The sequence below is a fragment of the Papio anubis genome, chromosome 9, assembly GCF_008728515.1.
Source record: "Papio anubis isolate 15944 chromosome 9, Panubis1.0, whole genome shotgun sequence".
Taxonomy (NCBI): Eukaryota; Metazoa; Chordata; class Mammalia; order Primates; family Cercopithecidae; genus Papio; species Papio anubis.
In genome coordinates, this window is record NC_044984.1 from 87,074,627 (window position 1) to 87,096,991 (window position 22,365).

Sequence of the window (22,365 nt, forward strand, 5' to 3'; positions counted from 1 at the left end):
GCTTGGTTACAGCTCAGCGTTTGCCTTATTTGAACACAGTTTAAACACGAAACAGCATATGAGTGGTTGAAGCATGGCTGCTGGGATTGGCCAAGACCCAGCCACTGTTACCAGCACACACTGCCAAGTTAGGGTCTCACTCTTGTCTACCTAATGCGTTAGGTTGCAGTTCATCCACAAGGACTTAAATACAGAAGTACAGAGTCCTTCTCAGGCCATATTTGGTTCACTTTAAAAATTACCCCCTTTTGGTCATTTTCTCAATTTTAAGAGTGACCAAAACTTTAGTCATTGATGTCACTATTACCATTGTAAATGTACTTATTTGGTCTTGAAACCCACTGGAGAACAGTAGAACAGTGAGTTTTACAAAAGTAGGAACAAGGACTGAGTGGAAGGTACCTCCTTATGCTGGAACAGCCTGTTTATACATGTAACACAATATCACATGTACCCCATGAATATGTACAAATATATATTTTTTTGAGACAGAGTTTCACTCTTGTCACCCAGGCTGAAGTGCAATGGTACGATCTTGGCTCACTGCAACCTCCACCTCCCAGGTTCAAGTGATTCTCCTGCCTCAGCCTCCCTAGTAGCTGGGATTATAGGTGCCCGTCACCACGCTCGGCTAATTTTTGTATTTTTAGTAGAGACGGGGTTTCACCAGTTTGGCCAGGCTGGTCTCGAACGCCCTGACCTCTGGTAATCCACCTGCCTTGGCCTCCCAAAGTGCTGGGATTACAGGGGTGAGCCACCTCACCCAGTCTAATATATATCAATTTTTTAAAATTTTTTTAATAAACTTACCAACAGAATAATTCCTTCTCTGGACCCCAGATTCCTTGTCTGTATAATGGGAATAGTAGTAATTTCTCAGGGCTGTTGTGAGAATTAAATAAGGCAATACATGCAAAGTGCTTAGCCTTGATCATTACACATAATAAGATTTTGCTGTTATTATGGAGCTGAGATTAAAACAGTGCTCTCCTTTCCAAAGCCCCAGTGAGGCCAGCCCTTCCTTGTCACTTCCTAGGACTCCCCCTTTCCACTTTGCCTTTCTTTGGTTTGAGGCCTAACATTGCATCTTTTGCTACCTTTGAAGTATAAACTTCGGGAAAATCAAATAGAGCACACTTCCAGTCTCATCTTCATCATCTAGTAGTTTTGTGACTTTTTGCACATTCATATTAACTTCCTGAACCTTAGTTTCCTCATCTGTAAAATAGGACTAATAACACCCAGGTCTTCAGAATATAGAAAGAATTGGAAACAACATACACGAAGCATTGGACATGGGATCTTGCACGTAATCATCACTCTATATGGTAATCTTTATTATTGTCATTATTACACTTGTTCATGCCAATTCTTCAATCCTTCCTTGTCCATCAAGAAGCAACAAGATTTTTAAGCTCACCTTAACCATTAAATATCCTTTGGATAACTGGGATGGAAAAAAAAAAAACCAGCCCCAATAAAACATTATTTTTCCAGGATTTCACAACATATTTATTTTCTCAATGTATTTCTCAAAATACATTTTCACATTTTGATGTTTCTAATGTTGAAGCATAATTTAAAATCAATGTGTACTTGTATGTTTTGTTTTTTTCTCTCTAGTTTCCAACTTCCTCCAAAAAAGAAAATCATTAAATCAAAGTATATCTTAGAATTTAGAATTAAGAAAGATAAGCAGATTCTGCTTTCATCTACCTTCAAATCGAAAAGACTAGATTTATGGTGACATCCTGAATATTCTTAGCCATAATAACCTGAATTCCCTAAATCATAATGCTCCTAGCTTTCAGCCTTATTGTTAAAAAATATGTCCTTAAAATTCTCTATCAACTACGTTTTAGGGTCCGCAGAAAGTATCTCACATGTGCCCATATTCTTTGGCTGTGAACCCCTGCCCTCTGGTTTCTCTCCCTGGGGGACTGCTGCTGCTCCCCAGAGACTTGCCCCCTCCAGGACCAGGGCACCCCAGTGCACTGAGGTTGCAACAGAGAAGCCACAATCCCCAACCACCACCCGCCAGTCTCTCATGGCCACCTTCCTTGGCCTCTGGCACCAACCCTCTGCACTTTCCCCATCAGGCGTCAGGCTAGCCCCTTCCCCAAGCAAAGGGACAGGCAGACACCCTGCCATTCTCGTGCCAACCCCCTTCTCTCCATTTCTCTCCTTAGGTATTTCTCCACTTGCCAACATTCCTCTCCACTCTTACCACTAAAATATTAAAAATAAAGAGCCCGGCCGGGCGCAGTGGCTCATGCCTGTAATCCCAACACTTCTGGGAGGCCAAGGCGGGCAGATCACGAGGTCAGGAGTTCGAGATCAGCCTGGCCAACATGGTGAAATCCCGTCTCTACTCAAAATATAAAAATTAGCCGGACATGGTGGCACATGCCTTTAGTCCTAGCTACTTGGGAGGCTGAGGCAGGAGAATCACTTGAACCTGGGAGGCAGAGGTTGCAGTGAGCCGAGACTGTGTCATTGCACACCAGCCTGGGCAACAGAGTGAGATTCCATCTCAAAATAAATAAATAAATAAAAGTGAAGAGCCCCATGAGCATTTGGTGCTTAGAGAGGTGGTCAGCCTTCCGGTTCCTCTAAGCATCAGATTAGATTCCCAGGTTGAGTTCAACTAGTACAATCTATAACAAAAACATAATAAAGAGAAAAATCATTCCTTTTTTCCAAAAGGATATCTCATAAGATTATAAACATATATTTGTATGATATAAAAATATCATTTAACAAAAATTTTCATTACAACCTCATATATAAACATATATAAATGCATATTTTTATATAATATATACAATTATATTACATAAATACATTTATACAATTTATATGATAATGTTGATAATTTCACAATGTGAATTGTTAGTATTAATCATGCAGTTATCGTGCAACAATCATGAATGCATTTAACCACAACAAATCTTTGAAGCAAATACTGTTATTAGATCAGTTTCACAGGTGAGAAAATAGAGGCACAAAGTGTTCAACATTTTGTTCAGAATTTCTCCAGGTGGTATGGAGCTGAGCCTGGATTTGAACCCAGGCAGCTTGGAGCAACATCCTAACTACTGAGCTCTTCTATCATTCTTATCATCTGGGCCAGACTGCAGATAAAAGGAGCTCCCTGAGCATGTTTTGACTGATGGCTATGGTATTAGTCCATTCTCATGCTGCTATGAAGAAATATCTGAGACTGGGTAATTTATAAAGAAAAGAGGTTTAGTTGACTCTGAGTTCTGCATGGCTGGAGATGCCTCAAGAAACTTACAATCATGGTGGAAGGCACCTCTTCAAAGGGCGGCAGGAAAGAGAATGAGTGTCAGTGGGAGAAATGCCAGATGCTTATAAAACCATCAGATCTCGTGAGGACTCACTCACTATCACGAGAACAGCATAGGGGAAACTGCCCCATGATCCAATCACTTCCCACCAGGTCCCCCGCACCGCACATGGGGATTATGGGAACTACAATTCAAGATGAGATTTGGGTGGGGACACAACCAAACCATATCAGCCAAAAATGATAAGCTGCCATTGTGAGACAATATCCTCGCATCCAGTCCAACCTCCACAACACACAAACACACTCCTACAAATAATATTCACGTTCACTTCAAGGCAAGGATCAGTTTTCCTTTGGAAAATTTTTTAAAAATCAAAATCGCCCACCTTAATTTTCAAGGGAGGAGGATGAAGAGCTAGAGGCATGAGATAGATGGGCCCCTGGTTGTATTCAATGAAACATGTGCTTCTTTGAAGCGATCACTGTGCGAAGACAGTGAACTGAGCCATTCGACGGTCCAGCCCAAGTGACTATATGACAACCTCCTTCCCTTGCAATACAGAATGAGGTTAGAACTCTTCTACTTTCCATTTCTCTATATCCCAGAAACAGATGACAAGCCCTGAACCCTCTAGACTCAAGTGAAAAAGCTTTGGCTCTATTTCCTGAATATGCAATATGCATTCCCAGGATACCTGAGCTGCGGCAGCACTGATGCTGAATAGTAAAACTGCTCAACCTTGGGCCAAGTAGGGAGCTGCCCTTTCCAGGTCACTGAAATATAGTTAGGATGGCTCCCTTCATTTCTAATGAATGGAAACTTGTTACATAATTGAAAACAAGCCTAACATGTTTCATTCATTACTGTCAGAAGAAAAAAAAAAAAGGAGAAACAGTCCTGTTGCTAACCCTTTCTTAGTCCCTCTGGCCAATTTGACTGCATAAAAACTAGCCCATCATCCCCAGTCACTCCAAGTCTGGGCAGCACCTTCTCTAATCCATCCCTTGGCACTGAAAATAAAATGATCTTTGTAGCTGCTTCTTTGGGAAGGTAACTTCAGTGCAGCGGAACAACTCATGAGGAGGGAGGAATAACTGACCGTTTCACTCTGGCCTCAACAGGCTATTTCAGCCACAGGGTACAGCTGGTAGGTCAGCCAACCAACACCTTTTCCTAATTCTTCCAGAGAAAAACAAAGTGAACTGCGACACCTCAGGGCCCTAGAGAATGCGCTGGCAGCCCAACTGAGCTATATAACCTGCAATTCTGATATCTGAAGAGCTGATGGCTTAGTCTTTCTTATCTCCTCTCAAGTCTCATTGCCTATTGCCCAGGACACTTGGGAGGGAGCAGAACCTATTAAGACACAGGTGGAAGTTATCAAACAAATGGCCTGAGTTGCAATCTTGACCTGAGATAAATGGAAACTCTGACACCAAAACACAGATCTTGTGCACAAGCCCCCTTCTCAAGACAAGCCATTAAGAGACAATTATAGTGAGTGTTCACAGCTGAACTATTACGTCCAGGTGCTACCGCTGCTATCGCTTTATAGCAAAGTGAAAGCTGAAGAGGGCTTGGATTAAATGAATAAAGATTTTCCCAGGAGATGCCACTGCTAAGATTCCATCAACTTGACTTGTGCATCTGTGTAAAAAGATCCAATTCATGATTTCCATAGCCAAAGTCAAGCCAAACAGATAAAGCTTATAAAAGAGCCGGTCTTTAAAAATGGCCTATGTTCTGGGCTATTCAAAGACAGGAAGACCGAAAAGAACTTAATCCCAAACAAATGAAAACTCTGGCTGAGGAGTACCCGAACTGAAAAGGGATAAGGAAAGGATCATGTAAGGCTTAAAGAGATAAAAATAGTAAATCAATTATCTTCAAGACACTAACCACTCTTCCTGGAGAAGAGAATCTTAGAAGTTGAATTAACTGTACTCCTCACATCTTTTAACTCCATTTCATTCCTGAAAGCATCAAGTTCAGCCAATGTATGACACTGTATTTCGTTTAGTCGACAAATATTTATTGAAAGCCTACCGCATGCCAACTATTCTACAGCAGTGAAGATGCGTAACCCAATCTGTCTTCACAGAGTTTATAGTCTATTGGAGCCAAGTGCCCCTCCGACTATGGGCCCTGAGGTGTCGCATGTACAGTAGGTAAATTGGAAAGGACACTGAACTGAGACTCAAAAAAATTGAGATCAAGGCTCAGCTTCATCTTTGACCTCATAAAAGACCATTCATAAATCATTATATGGGTGTCCTCATGCCTTAGTAAAATAAGGAATGTTTGTGAGCTGCAACCTAGTTTACTTTCTGCTTGTTTTCCTTGGAGCTCGGAGCTCAGAGCATCTTGAAGGTGAGATAGAGGTTCATGACACTAGGTTCCAGGTTCCCCTACCCTGTATTTTAACTACAGAAGCTGTCTGCTTCTGTTTTCGTACATCAGAGTTTAGAGTACGATCTCATTTGAAGAGGAAAAAATAACAGCTAAAATAAAGTTTGAAAACTACCACCGTAAACAATTTTAAGATCCATTCCTGTTCTGTGGTTTGGTTTCCCAAATTTCATAGTTTCTCCCTCTTAGAGCATAAACCAGTCTTTCATCTCTGGCAGATAAATCACTGGGGGAAATCTCTGAGAAAAGTTTCTCTCTTGATCATGCATACTTCTCCCCTCAATATTATCCTACCACAACCCCAGATGATTTCTGTCTCTACTCATCCCCAGTAGCATTCTATATTGTTTCTTCTTCTCATCTTTCAAATGTAAGGTCACCAGTATAAAGCTGATATGGACATCTCATAATCTAAGTTACTATCCTTGAGTGTTTTTTCTTGTACAAACCACTGTGTTTCCTATTTCAGGCACCGCTATAGGCCACTTGTTCGCCTTGGGAAAGATTTTTGGTTTTGTTTGTTTGCTTATTTACATTCCACCGTGTTCTCAGAATGCGTAAAATACATGATTGCATAATATCTTTAAGTGATATCAAAATAATACATGCACATATTTAAAAAAAATAAATAGCCCAAACAGGCAGAATAGTGAAAAAAATAGGCCTACCTCTCAGAGGCAACTTCTTTAAATCATTTAGCTATTTTTTTTAATCCTAGCAACTGTCTTCCTATCCCCTATATAATATGCTGATATTTAATTTTTGTATTTTATACCTATTGACTTCTCTTTTTTTTAGAAGGAGTCTCGCTGTTACCCAGTCTGGAGTGCAATGGTGTGATCTCGGCTCACTGCAATCTCTGCCTCCTGGGTTCAAGTGATTCACCTGCCTCCGCCTCCTGAGTAGCTGGGATTAGAGACGTGTGCCACCACGTCTGGTTGATTTTTGTATTTTTAATAGAAAGGTGGTTCCATCATGTTGGCCAGGCTGGTCTTGAACTCCTGACCTCAGGCAATCCACCCGCCTTGGCCTCCCAAAGTGCTGGGATTGCAGGCGTGAGCCACTGTGCCCACCCCTGGTTTCCCCTTTTACGGATGGGGAGTTAGTGCTCACCTACCCCATGCTCCCATTGTAAGCGTGTCACTATTTTAAGCAAATGCATTTTTCTAGTATGATGATTATTTAAATACTATTCCTGGAAAGGCCAAGCTGTTTGCTAAGAATAAAGCCTAAATGGGAACCTCAAAGTGGAAAAACAAAGGCTGGGAAATAAAATGGAGCTATGAATAAGATTAAAGTACATACTCTTCCAAAAAAACAAACAAAAAAAATGAGTATTTCTCTGGTTTCATGAATAAACCATTGCTTAAATCATTCTCAAACTATAATGTGTACAAAATTCACCTGGAATCTTGTCACAATGCAGATTCTGATGCAATAGGTCTGGGTAGGGCCTAAGACTTTGCATTTCTGACAAACTCCCAGCTGACACCAACGCTGCTATTCTATGAACTACAGTTTCAACAAGGTCTTACCTGATGGCTTCCAAATTTCCTTCTCGTTTTCCTTCTCCATGGAGAGCCCTCTTCAGAGGGACTCTTATGAATTATCTCATCCTATTCCATTTCTTACTCTACAGGGAGACGCAACCTGGCTTTAACCATAACTACTTGCTCGATGAGGAGGAGCAGATTTCCCATCTCTGATTCGCAGATGGGAAGCACTATGGCAGGTAAGGGATTTAATCAGGGCTGCATGGCAAGTAGCGAAATTCCATAACATATAAAGAATTGCTTCCATTTCTACATTTCTTGCTAAAAGACTCAGAGGATGTTGAGCACTTAGAAACAAGCTGAAGAACGTGTCTGGCCTGAGCCCGATGAAAGAGTCAATAGGGTAAGCAAAGGACCAGGCACATTCCCTGTTCCTTTCCCCAGTCTCTGCTTCTCATTTCTTAATCTTTGCCCATACTCAACCAGGCTACCAGCAATCTGGAGACACATATGGATGGAAAAGATACCAAGGGAAGCCCTCCTCTCCTTCCACGATTACTGTCCTTCACTGCAAAAGAAACCCTTTTTAAATATGCCTGGAAAGCGGCACCTATTGTTTTTTATGTAGGTAAAGGCCAGTGGTATGCTACAAATGTTTAACAATTGACCATCCAAAAAAACAAAACAAAACAAAAAGAGGCCCTCATTTGTAGCATTTGCCAATTTCCATGGTGTCAATACTCTCACTCTTGCCAATATCAAGCTGCCAATATGACTTTACTGAACATGGAATTAGAAAGATGTAAGGCCAATGACTCTCACAAGTTAGTATGAGCCAGCCGCAGTTCATCTTGATAAACCCTACAATTTTATCGCCAGGCAAGATTAAAACTGTATATTCAGAAAAGATTTACACCTGTTTGATCAACCTTCTCATCATCACGTCCCCTTACTACCAAAGTAAGTTGACCTTCCATTCCTCTTTAACAGTTGATAGTTTTTCTTTAATGCAAGGTATTTAGCAGAAATCGCCACATAAATTAAGCCCTTGTCCTACAGATAGCTTTTACAAATAGCTTTCCTTGATCCCTATTGAATTATTGCCCTGGACCAGAGAAATACAATGCCTTTCCCAACAGTTTAATGCATTTAGTAACCCTCTAGAAAGAGAAAAATAACAAAACAAAACATTGTAATTTTACACGTTGAAATTAAAATGACTCAAAACTTTTTTCTTTTTTTTTTTTTTTTTGAGACAGGGTCTCACTCTGTTGCCCAGGCTGGAGTGTAGCGGCACAATCACACCTCACTGCAGTTTCAACCTCCAAGGGTCAAGCAATCCTCCCACCTCAGCCTCTTGAGTAGCTGGGACTACAGGCACATGCCACCACGCTCAGCTAATTTTTTGTCTTTTTACTAGAAACAGGGTTTCACCATATTGCCCAGGCTGGTCTTGAACTCCTGGGTTCATGTGATCCTCCTACCTTGGCCTCTGAAAGTCCTGGGATTATAGGCATAAGTCATCACACCTGGCCCTGAAACTTTTTATTATATTCTAGCTATACATTGTATGAAACTTTTTTGGACGTTGAAATAAATGGCTTTATGCCATTTAAAGGAAACGAGAAAATTTTTTGTACAAGAACAAAAAGATTTTATGGCTGTGTTGGATGACAATATTTCTAAAAAATTCATTAGTGATCAATTTCTATTCATTTAAGAATAGCTTGAAGTTAAAATATAAGCTTTAAGAGGTATGTATTCTTTGACAGGTTTTAAGGGTTATGGAAATCCAAATATGTTTGGTAAGTAGCTATAGTAGATTGCCAAAATTTTCACAAATTATTCTCTTCCTTAACAGCTATGTCCTTTGCAATATGGCTTTGAAATTTCTCCCATCAAAAGATGGGGGTGGCCTTGTACCTTCTTTGGCCAATGGAATGTGACAAAACGGCATTGCAGTTCAAGCCTAGGCTTCAAGAGACCTTTTAGGATTTCCTAATTGCTACAAAACAAATCTGGCACCATGTGAGTAAACCCAGGGTAGCCTCCTGGGGGATGAGAGACCACCTGGGACAAAGAAGAACTATCCCAGGTAAGCTTCGTACCCCAACCACCATGACACACCAGCCAGGCTCCAGCTGACCTGGCACCTTCTCATACCTGAGCCCAGCTCAAATTGCCAAACTGCAAATTCTTCCAGAATGGGATGTTGATGTACACCTGGGTATCCAATCTTTTGGCTTCCCTGGACCACATGGGAAGAAGAAGAATTGTCTTTGGCCACACATAAAATAAACTAAGGATAGCTGATGAGTTTCAAAAAACATTGTAAAAAAGATCTCATAATGTTTTAAGCAAGTTTACAAATTTGTGTTGGGCCACATTCACAGCCATGCTGGGCTGCATGTGGTCCCATGGGCCGTGGGTTGGACAAGTTTGATTTATGCCATTGAGCTTTGTAGTGCTTGAATAGCTAAAGCTAACTGATATAGTCACTTATATCGGAAAACACTCGAAATACACCCCAACCAAATGCTCTATATAGACCTTTTTGGAGGCTGATTGAAACCAAATCAACATTTTTAAGGTAACTGCGGAAATTTAAAATGGTATGAGTATTAGACAGTATTGAGAAATCATTGCCCATTTTGTGAGATGAGGTAATGATACTGTACCTACGTTTTTAAAAAGTCCTCATCTTTTAGGGACATAAAGTTATACATGCATATATAAAATAAATATGTACATGCACACATATATAAACACATACATGCTGAAATATTTATGGGTGAAATAACTTTATGCTTGGAATTTGCTTTAAAATACTCCAGCAATTTAAAAAAAGAGCAGGAAGCAGGGCATAGAGGAGAGAAAATAGGTGAAATGTAACGGTGATTATGTTGGAAGGTTGACAATGGCTACATGGCAGTTTGCCATGCTATTCTCTCTACTTTTGTGTATGTTTGGAAATTTCTAAAATAATTTTTCATGTTTTTTGCCTACAAAGAGGTTCTTAAGATTATTTCTGAGACTTTCCCAAGTACCTGGAAAGAAAACAATCGTTAAATGTAAACACTGCATAATACTATCATTGGCCTGATTGTTTGTTCAGATAACCAATAAATTTCATAGTGCCACTGTGGAAGTGGGAGGAATCAAGTAGTGACAGTAGAGGTTAGATTAGCTAAGAAGTCGTAGTAAAAGTCAAACCCAAAGCATACTTAATGGAAATTACAAAATTAGTAAGGCAACAATAAGGAATCTGGCTAGTCTCATTTTAAGTCCAGTATTTTTCCACTGTAATGCTGCCACTCCCTCACATTAATTACATTCAAGTGGCCAAATGTTATCAGCAGGACTCTTCTGGTTGCCAGTGACAGAAGCGCAACTTAAATTGCCTTTAGCAACAAAAGGTTAATTTCTAGATTGATCAGTTACGGTGTTAAATAATCACCAGTTGCTTAAACAGTTAACCCCCCAAATCTCAGCATCTTAACACAATAAACATTTCTTTTTTGCTCTTGCCACTGATCTATGGTGGCATGCCTGGTGAGATGGCTGGAGGATGCACTCTTCTTCAAGCCTTCAGCCTCCTAGCCAATGGATAGGGAAAGGAACTGAAGGACTCCCCATGGGATGTGATCATGGGCTTCAGCCATATAAGGTTAGAGCTCGCAGGCCACACCTAACTTCAAGAATCTGTGAACTGCAGTCTAGCTGTGTGCACAAAAGGAAAAAAAAATGGATTTTGATGAACACACTGCAATTTCTGCCATGGCTATAATCAGAAAGTCATCCAATATGGGGTTGTTTGTTTGGGTGGTGGTGGTTGTTTTATGTCAAAAGGTGGATAATCCGATGGAGTGTAGGATGACTTGGAGCAAGATGACACCAAAGAAATGAAGTTCAGAGAGGAAGCTGATGGAAATAGTACAGGCAATAGGTGAGGCCTGAGCTGAGACTTTGGCAGTAAGAAAGAAAAGGAGAACAATTTCTGAATTAGAATTTTTAAGATTTGGTCACTAACTTGATGCAGACAGTAAGAGACACAGGGAAACAGGTAAAGCGTCTGAAATTTCCAGATGGCATTTCAGTGACCCCATTGATTGGTTGCTTCAAAAAGAAATACAATCCATTTGAGCCATATTTCTATATGTTTTAGTTATAGGAAGAAAGTTCTAAGAAAAGAGATTCTGGCTTGAGGTTTTCAGAGCAATCATAGAGCACAAAACTTGAGTTAAAGTAGTGGAAATTGGCTGGGCATGGCGGCTCATGCCTGGAATCTCAGCACTTTGAGAGGCCAAGGCAGGCAGATCACTTGTGCCCAGGAGTTAGAGACCAGCCTGGGCAACATGGCAAAACCCCATCTCCACAAAACAAAACAAAACAAAACAAAACAAAATACAAAAACTAGCCAGATTCTGTGGGGCATGCCTATAGTGCCAGCTACTGAAGAGGCTGAACTGAGAAGGATTGCTTGAGCCCAGGAGATTGAGGCTGCAGTGAACCATAATCATGCCACTGCACTCCAGTCTGGCACTCCAGCCTGGGTGACAGAGCAAGGCCTTATCTCAAAAAAAAATGAAATAAAAGTGGCCAGGCACAGTGGCTCATGCCTGTAATCCCAGCACTTTGGGAGGCTGAGGTGGGCAGATCACCTGAGATCAGAAGTTTGAGACCAGCCTGGCCAACATAGTGAAACCCCATCTCTACTAAAAATACAAAAAGTAGTTGGGTGTGGTGGCAGGTGCCTGTAATCCCAGCTATTCTGGAGGCTGAGGCAGGAGAATCGCTTGAACCCGGGAGGCGGAGCTTGCAGTGAGCGGAGATTGCGCCTTTGCTCTCCAGCCTGGGGGAGAAGAGCGAGACTTCGTCTCAAAAAAAATTAAAAATTAAAACAAATAAATAAAAGTAGAAATTACATTATGTAAAGTTTGGTTGCTAGATAGTATATACAGTGTTTCCAAATGAAAACCAAAGTCAGAAACCAAAGTCGACACACACACACACACACACACACACAATGTTATACTTTTTTGAAAATGTGAATTTCCTTTTTGCATTTAAAATCCACATAGAAATTAGGAGAATCCAGAAAATTATGTTGTCTACTACCTGTAGTAGTTTTAGCTGGTAAATGTTTAATGAGAAATAAATCACGAGACTATTTTAATGGAGAATTTCTACGTGACATTACTTAGAATAATGCACAAGGGCTTGCTAGTGATGTTTTAAAAGACTTATAGAAAAGATTTTAGGGCCGGGCGCGGTGGCTCACGCCTGTAATCCCAGCACTTTGGGAGGCCAAGGCGGGGGGGGGTGGATCACGAGGTCAGGAGATCGAGACCATCCTGGCTAACATGGTGAAACCCCGTCTCTACTAAAAATGCAAAAAATTAGCCAGATGTGGCAGCGAGCGCCTGTAGTCCCAGCTACTCGGGAGGCTGAGGCAGGAGAACGGCGTGAACCCAGAAGGCGGAGCTTGCAGTGAGCCGAGATCGCACCACTGCACTCCAGCCTGGGCGACAGAGCGAGACTCCATCTCAAAAAAAAAAAAAAAAAAAAAAAAAAGATTTTAGAAAAATAAGGGTGGAGATAGAATATCTACAATAAATTTTGGGAACTAGGATTGAGAAAAGTGTCCAAAGACACCATTATTCTTAAAGTCCTTTTGGAAAATGATGTAGAATGCTTCATGTTTCCCCAGAGGCAACCCAATTTATTTGTCAGAATTGACCCAAGAGAAGAGAGTTAGAAAATTATTTAAGATGATTCTAAAAAGGTAATTATGTCCTCATTTGTCCTGAATAGATATCATTTTACATACTTTAATAAGGACAGGATACTCACACCATTAACCCATTTCACTTAGTTACCAACTCCAAGTGTTGAATGTAAAAAACGCTACAGAAAAATTCCAACCCTGGGGAGCTCCAAGTTCTCTTGCTGTGGCCAGCATTGCACATCCTTCACAGTAGATAATGAAAGAGGAATTAAACACAGTTCCTGCCAGCTTTGAAAAATCATCTTACATCATATAAGCAAAAGCTAAGGACATGTTGCCCTGGAGAGCCACAGGGCAGCAGCAGAAGGTAGGGCAGCCCCAGCAGCCTCTGTCCTCCCAAGGAACAAATGGATGATCCTGCTTCCACCACCCACTGTCTTTGGTACTCGGAGCAAGTCACTGAAACTCTCCATACCTCTAAGATGGAGAATTGTTAAAGCTTGTCTTTGTTAGCTCTTCGGTTTTGTGTGTCTGGGTGAGGATTATATAAGATAAATTGATGCACGTGGAACATAAAAGCAGAACGGATTCTTGTGTTGATGTTACTGTCACTATAATATTACTTATATTACAAAGCTTGGAGAGAAGTTGAGAGTATGATATTCAAACAACTTACTGGCTACCATCTTTATAAGCCCCAGAATTCCACGGTGATATCTCTCAATGTGATGTGCTTATTCAATTTGCAAGACAAAAAGTACTGGAAGATTATCTTGGAATTTTATTTCTTCCTTTCAAATGTGGGTTTCTTTTTTTATGTAATACTGGCTCAAGATCTCCATCCTAAAAAACATATAGTCCTTTGGCTATGACCTATGAGACTAAGGGAAGAGTTAAGAGAATCCGTATTCTCAGGATCCTCTCTACTGAGAGGCAAAGGCATGTGGGAAAAAGAAGTTGGATTCGGACTTTGTTTAAATTCTGATTGGCCACTTGCTAACTGTGTGCCCTTAGGATAGTGATTTTCTGGTCCTCAGTTTTTCCATCTTTAAAACAAGGGAAAGGAATGGATAGAAATAATACTTAACTTGCAGAGCTATTATGAGTATTCAGGCAAAGTGTAAAATGTGCCTAGCAGAGGGCTTGGCCAGCAGGCATGTGCTCCTTAAACAGTGACGATTACTCCTAGTATCACCCAGTAGCAGTCATCTTGCTCCTTCTACCTGCGTCTGCAGAGATTTTTAGATTGCATCATAGTGTCAGTTTGCTGTTCAAACATGAGAAATGCATATTTTTCTTATATTGACCAATTTTTATATTATGTGTATATTTTGTTCTTATTACACATAAGAATGGAATAAGAGTAAATGAAATATAGACCATAAAGCCCTAGAAATTAGCACAATGTGTAGTTTTTTATAATTAGCTCTGTTAGGCATGAAAATCAAGAAAGGAACTCATAAAACTTTCTTGAGAGTTATCTAGGAGATACACCTATTTTACAACTCGCAGAATGCCAGTAATTACTATATCCTTATTAATAGAAGCATAACATCTATATAACATAAATTCAATTTCATTTCCTCCCCTTCCATCTAAATTTGCATTCATTATATCCATTAATTACATGAATTAATTGATTTTAATAATTTTTTAAAGTCGACACCTTTACAGTTACAAAAACAAACGCGTATTCATTTGCCTTTCATTAAAGGACATGAAAAAGCCATATGGAAAATGAATTTAACATCAACTTTTTAATACCAAACAACAAACTTTGTCTCATTTCTAGTTGGGAGACAAAATTGTTGGGACAGTACGGACATATGCAAATTCTCTTCAGTTTCTTCTGAATCAGGCACTTGCAAAAGTACTAACAGACAGCAGCAGATACCAGCAGAATATCACGGACTTGTTGGCCTTGACTGATGCTGTTTGCTTGAGATTTCAATAATCAGATGTGCAATTTTGATGTCTTTCATTGTTCTATAACCACTCACTGAACTTGGCCAAAATAATGATCCTGCAGAAAATAATAGCAAAACATTCTACCCCACCTGGCTTATGAACCTCTCAAAGATCATTGCCTCCCTCTCTCCCCTCTGCCCAATCCCTCCCTTCTCTCAGAGGGTGATTTCACTTGTAGATCTAAGCCTTCTCTGTATTTCCCTCTACCTCTTTTATCCTATTAAAGCCATATCTCCATCTCTCTGTCACCCACCTTCCATCTCTGGTTCTCTATTTTCTCTCTTCAAAACGCACTTCACTTATGTAAACATCTGGCTGCTAGAAACTCCTAGATTGGTAAATTCAGCTTTACTTGGTCACCTACGATTTTGTGTTGTAGGCCCTCCTAGTTAGGTGAGGGTGACTACCTCTTCACAGCTGTTCATTCCCAGGCGACCATGTCTTTACAGCAGATCCACGGGCAAGGATGGGACCGTAGCAACAAAGCTGGAAGGAGGATTGGTTGGGAACAAAGCAGGAGTTGCCTGCCTTGAGCACCTTCTCCAAACTGATGCCTTCTTAAAATATTTTAAGCAAATATGTTGACATAATAATTGTTAAGATGCATTAAATATCATCACAGAAAGGAATGTAAAGGGACATCTGTAGGAAGTTAGATGGGGGCGATTGCAGTAGCCCATGCCTGTAATCCCAGCACTTTGGAAGGCCAAGGTGAGAAGATCTCTTGAGACCAGGAGTTTAAGACCAGTCTGGGCAACATAGTAAGACCTCTGTCTCTACAAAAGAATTATGTAAAAAATGAGCCAGGCATGATGATGAGCAGCTGTAGTCCCAGTTCCTCGGGAGGCTGAGGCAGGAGGATTGCCTGGGCCCAGAAGTTCAAGGTTACAGTGAGCTATGATCCTGTACCCTGTACTTTAGCCTGGGTGACAGAACCAAACGAAGACAGGATACATTGTTGAAAAAGATTGTTGTTGTTGTTGAAAAAGAAAGAAAGAAAGAAAGAAAGAAAGAAAGAAAAGAAAGAAAAAGAAAGAAAGAAAGAAAGAGAAAAAGAGAGAGAGAGAGAGAAAGAAAGAGAGAAAGAAAAGAGAGAGAGAGGAGAAAGAAAGAGAGAGAGAGAATAGCTGAAGGAAGGAAGGAAGGGCTGAAGGAAGGAAGAAGGAAGAAGGAAGGAAATAGGGCTGAATGAAGAAGCCAAAGTGCTGAAAAGGAAAGAAAGAGAAAGAAAGAGAGAGAGAGAAAGAAAGAAAAGAAAGAAAGAAAGAAAGAAAGAAAGAAAGAAAGAAAGAAAGAAAGAAAAAGAAAGAGAAAGAAAGAAAAGAAAGAAAGGGGCAAAAGAGAGGAATAATGAAAATGGCTGAAGGAAAAGAAGGAAGAAGGCTGAAGGAAGGAAGGAAAACTGGATGGTAGTTAAAGGGCCCTTATGTGTTCCTTGAAAATCTCCGTCAATCATCAACCATCAGCAGAGGTTCTTCCATCACAATCTAATAGTCCTGCCCGTCCCTTGGGACATGTGCATTTTCTGTGTGCTTCCTCTCCTACAGTAAGAACCTGACTCAGTTTATGTCTGATATTGGAATAAATTTTTTAGATTAAAAACATTTTTATCAGGATAAAGCAAGAAAGGACAGTGATTCACACATATATGTGGTTTTTATCCCCACTATAGTACTTTCATCATCAATATTGTGTGCAGTAGATATGAAAAATAAATATGTCCCCTTATATTGGTGAAGAAAATGAGATACATGGTGGTGAATGAATTATATCTAAGTTCACATCATGATTAGAATATAGTCCTTGGACTTCACTTCCAGATTACTTGCAAATAAAAGAAGTTGGCTCTCAATTTAAGTTGGGATTAACATAAACTAATGGATCTTAAATTATGAAAGATATGAAAGAGTCTAAAAGAAACCAGGCTAAATATTGAATAGCCTGGTTTCAGTGAATATTTTAGTACTTTTCTATTATTATTTTCATTATTATTAATGACTCCCTAGTGGTATATTTTAGAATATTAATGAGCTTTGACCTTAGATGCCATACCATCATGACATTATTCAGTGTCAGAAGAATTGATAGCTTTTAGAAAGTAACAGCAAGGCTGAAATTAACTCCCAACCAGTATGCAGTTGACAGCAGCAGATGAATGAGAGTAAGTGCTGAAAAGATGTGGTTGCAAAGGAAATCACATGTTTCTGCCCCTTGAATCTCCCAAATCTGATTAGCATCTGTGCTTTCCCAAAGACCACTGTGAATTCTGATGGTAGAAGAAGCTGAAGGCCTCCCCTTTTGCTTCCATTGACCAGGGAGCTGGAGGATACTGATGTATGGATTCCCTTGTTAAATGAAAAGCAATCCTTGGTCTTGGGAAATAAAATTATTGGAAAAATACAGGCATTTGCAAACTCTTTAGTTTCTGTTGAATCAAGCACTTGCAAAGGTGCTAACAGGCTGCAGATTTTGGAAGAGGTTTACAGCCTATTGGAGCTTCAGAATTCAGAAGACTCTTCTGTGTTACAATTTTGTCAACATGATCTGCATGCAGGTTAGAAGCACAGTAGCCAGCTAATAAAATAAAAATTTGGAAAGGGAAAATATGAGAAAATTTTAATTTTTTTAAAAATCTAAAATTAAAACAATTTCTGAAAGAGTGATTATTTTTTGTATCAAAAGTCTCTTTGGCTTTAATGGTACATTTCTTCTGAGGGCTGTTTGAAATGGAACCTCTACCATTCTTGGGTGACTCTGAGCCCCTGAGGACTTGGGTAGAAATCAAGAACACTACTATCTGGCTCTTGGCACTTGGGCCAGTGCTCCATTTTCATCTGAGTTGGCAATACCGGGCTGGATCTAACCTCCTTCTCAAAGCCAAAACCCCAAGGACGCTTTAGAACTTACAACATCAATCTTGCAAAGGGCACTGTGTGGCTGTAAGTGCCGGCCAGGACACAAACAGAGCCTGAAGATATTTAGGCAGAACATCTGGACCATATAATCATGAAGATGATCATTAGGAACTTTTCAGTAGGCTGTAAATTTCCTCTTCTTTGGGGAGACCCTCCAAAAACTCTGGAGGAAGTGAAGGTGCACATCATGTGGAAAGTGTAATTCATCAAAGCATGTTTTCACCACCATACCGTGGAGGGAGTGAGAGAGGGAGGGGAAAAGGAGAATGGGGAGGAGGCATGGAGAAGAAGAGTGAGAAGTTTTCAGAGTCGCAACTGTGAACAAATCATCTTGCAGTTTAGTGACATGGCTTCTTGAAGAAGTGTTCCATGTGATCACCAATCACTCAAAGAGAAAGCCAAACTGCAAGCCAGACAGAAAATAAGAAGAAAAAGATGGAAAGCAATGCCCTTCCAATGCTGCTGCTCCCCTAAGTACCCGGCCCTTGTTTCCATTGGGAAGTTATCGTCCCCACTCTCTCAACAGCTCCTCCTTGTGCACTGTGGTCAGTCTCATAGATCATAGCAGAACTTCCACAGGCAAAGCAGGGAAGTGAACTGTCAGCAAGCTTATCTGGGGCCTGGGTTCCACAGGGAGTTTGGGGAATGTTAAGAGAGAGACTTAGAGCAATTCTAGAGCTAGGAAGAAAAGTTGACTGTGAACTTGATAGCAAATAGGGGTTTTCAAGAAATTTAGCTCCTTCTTCACCCTCTGCCTCACCCAGACCCCCACTTTAGGAGCTCCTCCATGTTCTACTCTGGGCCCTCTTTTTTTCTACCATATTTTCAGCAACCTCAACAAACCTTCTTCTTCCCATTTCTCTGTATTATTTATCCCTTATCTCTAGTTTGAATGGTTTCGGTTTTACTCTTCATTGTCTTAAGCTACCCTAAACCCATTTTTCTAAGTAGTGGAAGTAAATAGATAAACACACAAATAAAGTACAGGGGCCTCATTCTAGAGCACTCTCACGGTTTTAACCATTTCTGTAAAACAATCCCTGAACCTGAGTCTTCAGTCCTGAGAGTCTTCTGCCATAGCCTAAGTTCACTGGGTCAGCTTTATTTTTAATATCTTCACCTGATTCTCCTGTGAGCAACTTACACACAGACCCCAGAGCCATTTTCCTCTCATTCATCCGAGATCCGCTCCTAATTTGTATTACAAAGATTACTCCTTACCTGCTCAGCCACACAGAAACCCCCAATCACCTGTGATTCCTCAGTCTCCCTTGTTCCTAAATATCCAAATATTTATTACATACCATCACCCTGTTGCTGCCATATTTCCTGAACCCATCTTCTCCTTTCTCTTTCTATAAAGCCCTCCCTTAGTCCAAAATTCTCTGTCTGCCATTTCAGCATTACAACAACCTCCCTTCCTGGCCTGTAGTCTTTGCCCACCTCCAACCCTTTCTATACAGGGTAACCATTTAATTTCTCATCCAAGTCAGGACACCTTTAACAGTGAAAGTAGCCACTATTAATAATTACTTCAGAACAATAGATATAATTCATATCTATCCTGGATAAATATGGTCATGCTCATTCCACATCCATCTGACGTGGTAAAGCTGAACTCTGATTCTATACAGCCCTGAAATAAAATCTTTGCTAACTCATTGCAGCTTATCAAACAGATTTGATACTTCCTTAACACAGCATTTAGGAGCTCAAGGCTCTGGCTGCAGCCTGCCATCCTAGCGTGGTTTCTTCCCACCCTTCTTCCTGCCTCTCCACTCCAGCCAAACTCAGGGACCTATGCCCTACCTCTTCCAAAATTTGACCTTTGCCTTCACCTTCCATATATTCCACTCCCAACCACTGCTGGTCTCCCAGTATCCAAATCGTATCTAATTATCAAGCTCCACCTTAAAGGCCACCTCTTCTGGAAGCCATTCCTACTCTCAACATGGCAGGCTCTGAAATCAAGCTGCCTGGATTAAGTTCCTGGCTCTTCCACTTACAGGAAATGCACCCTCAGACATTTTACCCTTGTCTTAGTTTCCTCATTTGTAAAGCCTCATCTTGCTCTGAGCATGAACTCACTAAATGCTGAAAACTGCTTACAGCACTGTCTAGCCTGAGGAGAGTACCCTAGAAGTGCAGGTGATCCAGCAATCCTGTTACTGGGTATATACCCAAAGGATTATAAATCACTCTACTATAAAGACACATCTACTATAAAGTACGTTTACTGTGGCACTATTTACAATAGCAAAAACGTAGAACCAACCCAAATGCCCATCAGTGATAGACTGGATAAAGAAAATGTGGCACATATACACCATGGAATACTATGCAGCCATAAAAGAGAATGAGTTCATGTCCTTTGTAGGGACATGGATGAAGCTGGAAACCATCATTCTCAGCCAACACAGGAACAGAAAACCAAACATGGCATGTCCTCACTCATAAGTGAGACTTGAACAGTGAGAACACACGGACACAGGGAAGGGAACATCACACACCAGAGCCTGTTGGGGGGTGGGAGTCTAGGGGAGGGATAGCATTAGGAGAAATACCTAATGTCGACAATGGGTTGATGGGTGCGGCAAACCATCAGGGCACGTGTATACTTATGTAACAAATCTGCACGTTGTGCACATGTACCCCAGAACTTAAAAAAAAAGTGCTGTTGATCATGATTATTTTGAAACACCTCTCTTTCCTGTATGCACCCAAACCCTTCCTCTTTTTTTTCTTTTTTGAGACAAGGTCTCGCTCTGTAGCCCAAGCTGGAGTGCAGTGGCCCAATCTCGGCTCACTGCAAGCTCCGCCTCCTGGGTTCACGCCATTCTCCCACTTCAGCCTCCCGAGTAGCTGGGACTACAGGTGCCCGCCACCATGCCCAGCTAATTTTAGTTTTGTATTTTTAGTAGAGACGGGGTTTCTCCGTGTTAGCCAGGATGGTCTCCATCTCCTGACTTCATGATCTGCCCACCTCGGCCCCCCAAAGTGCTGGGATTACAGGCATGAGCCACCATGCCCGGCCACCTCCTCTTTTTTTTCTTATAGTTTCCACAGGACCCGTATTGCAGTCTACTTCGTACTTCAGTATTTCCCAGGATGAAAATGTTTTGAAAATAATGTCTTGATCACAGCAAACAAAACGAAAAGAACAGAATTAGAGCTTCCCTGGCCCACCTACCTGCTGGGTAGGCCTTCTGGGCAAGCCATGTTTCCCCAGAATCATTGTCAGGATTTTGGAGGAGAGGTTGTCCTCATCAGTGTTAGGTTTTGGGGTAGGGGAAGCAGTAAGTAGGCAATCTCTCAGTAAACCTTCAGACCATGAGCTCTGGGAAGGCCCAACACTATTGTGACTGGAGGCCTGAGGAGAGGACAACAGAGCAGGACGAGGGGGAGGAGGGATCATAATGTGAAAAGGGGGACAAGGAAAATGCTCCATACAGAGGGACTAGTTGTTTAAAGCCCTGTGACAGGCTGGGCGCGGTGGCTCACACCTGTAATCCCAGCACTTTGGGAGGCCGAGGCGGGTGGATCACTTGAGGTCAGGAGTTCAAGACCACTCTGGCCAACACGGTGAAACCCCATCTCCACTAAAAATACAAAAATTAGCCAGGTGTAGTGGCGCGCACCTGTAATTCCAGCTACTCAGGAGGCTGAAGCACGAGAATCGCTTGAACCTGGGAGGAGGAGGTTGCAGTGAGCCAAGATTGCACCACTGCACTCCAGCCTGGGTGACAGAGCGGGACTCCCTCTCAAAAAAATAAATAAATAAATATAAATTTAAAAAGATAATAAAGCCCTGTGGCAGGAAGGACCAGGGCCCGTTCACGAAGTGAACAGCAGTACCGAGAGAGAGACTATGCCCAGTGAGGTGAGGCTGACATCCGGGGCCCAGGCCACACAAACCAACCAAACCTAGGTCGTGAGGACCAGATTGTACTTTATCCTGAGAGCAATGGGGAGCCATCAAGGGTCTGCGAGCAGGAAGGTGGGAAGATCATGTTTGTCTTTTGCAGAGATCTCTCTGGTAACAGCGTAGAGAATGGAGAGTCCGCGTACTAAAGGAGTTTGAGAAGTGGAGTTAAACCTAGGGAATCCACGTGCTTTCCTACAGGGCTTGTCGCAGGCTGTAGAAAGGCAACATGCCGTGTGAATCTCCTGAGAGAGGGAACAGCTGGGGCACACATTTTCGCAAACTTGTTTGACCGTAGAATGCTTTCATTTTTTTTCTGCAAGCCATCTACTATCATATCCTAAAATACTGTTTTCTGGACCACTTGCTTGGGAAACACTGATTAGGCTTAAGTTAGAATCTTTGCTACTCAGATGTTTATGGATATGAAATATACCCCTAATGGCGCCTTCAGCACAGGTTTCCTCATTGAGTTTCTCTACATCCCCCAGCAGGCTGCCTTCCTTGTAATATTTGTAAATGATCATCCTATCATTTACTGTAACAACCTTGACTGTGTTGTTGTTATTATCATTGATTGAAAACTTGCTAGGGATGCCTGACACTGTGCTTCTCA

At 41.2% G+C, this 22,365-nt stretch overlaps 1 protein-coding gene across 6 annotated transcripts in view; it reads left to right on the top strand.

Moving 5' to 3' along the window:
* Nucleotides 1-3,461: 3,461 nt before the first annotated feature.
* Nucleotides 3,462-22,365, top strand: part of PLEKHG7 (pleckstrin homology and RhoGEF domain containing G7) — a 105,365-nt gene continuing 86,461 nt past the window's right edge. For 2 of the 6 annotated variants that reach the window (XM_021922762.2, XM_021922763.2), the window contains exons 1-3: nucleotides 6,706-7,251; nucleotides 7,363-7,455; nucleotides 9,078-9,311. The gene's annotated coding sequence lies outside the window, so the exon portion shown is untranslated. Of the gene's footprint in view, nucleotides 5,685-6,705; nucleotides 7,456-9,077; nucleotides 9,312-22,365 lie in introns of those variants that run through there. The other 4 variants (XM_021922757.2, XM_021922758.2, XM_021922760.2 and 1 more) reach the window with 3 other exon arrangements.